The 1,221-nt window shown below is 56.4% G+C and overlaps 1 non-coding gene across 1 annotated transcript; it reads left to right on the top strand.

The window, feature by feature from the left end:
* Nucleotides 1-595: 595 nt before the first annotated feature.
* LOC147081043 (5.8S ribosomal RNA) lies at nt 596-749 on the top strand. The gene has a single exon (XR_015076881.1). It is a non-coding gene; the product is annotated as a 5.8S ribosomal RNA (ribosomal RNA).
* Nucleotides 750-1,221: the final 472 nt, after the last annotated feature.

The following is a 1,221-nucleotide window of genomic DNA, read 5'->3' as shown; positions in this document are numbered from 1 at the left end:
GTACCTAGACGCTTCTCCACTCTGGCTCCCGCGAGCTGTTTGGGGGGCGGCGGTTTAAAGACTCGAGTGTCTGTTTGTCGGTGTCGAGAGCTTGTTAGCAGCCAGCAGCAAGCAAGCCAGCAGCAGCAGCAGCAGCCAAGTTGAACGTTCGAGAGAATGTACCTGCCCGTCCACACGGATTTCTACCCCCCACAGTGGGGTGTTTTCACGCGGTCGGCTTGTACCCCACTCAGTTCGTTTTTCTGGCCTTGTTGTCTACTGTCATGTTTGTTTGTCTTGTCTGTCTGCCTGTCACTCTCTCTCTTCTCCCGGCAATCGGTGGCAGCAGAGACCCTGCCTCTGTTGGCCGTGGTGCGTGTCGGACGGTGGGCTCAGGCGTTTGACCCCGATGCGTGTCGCCTCGCGAGCGCCCTGACAACAAAATCTCGGTGAAACCCTTGTCATTTGATGATCGACTGATACACACCTCCGGGCCGTGCCAAGGATGGGGCTTCTACCAACCCTCTATGCGTGGGCATAGAGGGAGAGAAGCGTTGGGCGGTCCGGGCTTGGGACCCTCCGGGGAACAAAACACCAAGCCTTAAAAAAAACGCACAACTCTTAGCGGTGGATCACTCGGCTCGTGCGTCGATGAAGAACGCAGCTAGCTGCGAGAATTAATGTGAATTGCAGGACACATTGATCATCGACACTTTGAACGCACTTTGCGGCCCCGGGTTCGTCCCGGGGCTACGCCTGTCTGAGGGTCGCTTGACCATCAATCGCACTTGCCTTGCCATCGTGTGAGGTGAGAGCGCGGCTGGGGTGTCGCAGAGGCCTAGTCCTCTTTGTCCCCCTAAGTGCAGACCTAGAGTTTCTCCTCCCAATGGAGAGTTTGACCCGTGCCGTTTGGGAATGTTATGTTCGGCGTCTCCTCAGGGAACGTCGGCACCGCTTAGAGGCCAGCTTTTTCCAGCACGGCTGTCGTTGGGTTGCAAAAACGATTGACCGCGTCGGTGTTGGGACTGTTGAGCCTCGCCCTAGGCAGGGTTGTCTCTCTGAGTGTTGGATAGAGAGAGAGAGAGAGAGCATACAGAGAGAAGACGTTGGCAGTTCAAGAGGTGAGGTCGTCGTCTTTGGCTGCAGTTTTGTTGGTTTGGAGCGGGGAACAGCTTGATGTAGTGACGCGGGCCCCTTGATGTGCTGTGTGCTGGCTTTTTTGCGTGCGTTTGGTAGGTGGCA

This window comes from Somniosus microcephalus, unplaced genomic scaffold, assembly GCF_052327205.1.
Source record: "Somniosus microcephalus isolate GS21.2 unplaced genomic scaffold, FLI_Smic_1.0 scaffold855, whole genome shotgun sequence".
Classification (NCBI taxonomy): domain Eukaryota; kingdom Metazoa; phylum Chordata; class Chondrichthyes; order Squaliformes; family Somniosidae; genus Somniosus; species Somniosus microcephalus.
Note: the sequence above shows the minus strand (reverse complement) of the source record. Positions and strands in the feature narration are given on the sequence as shown.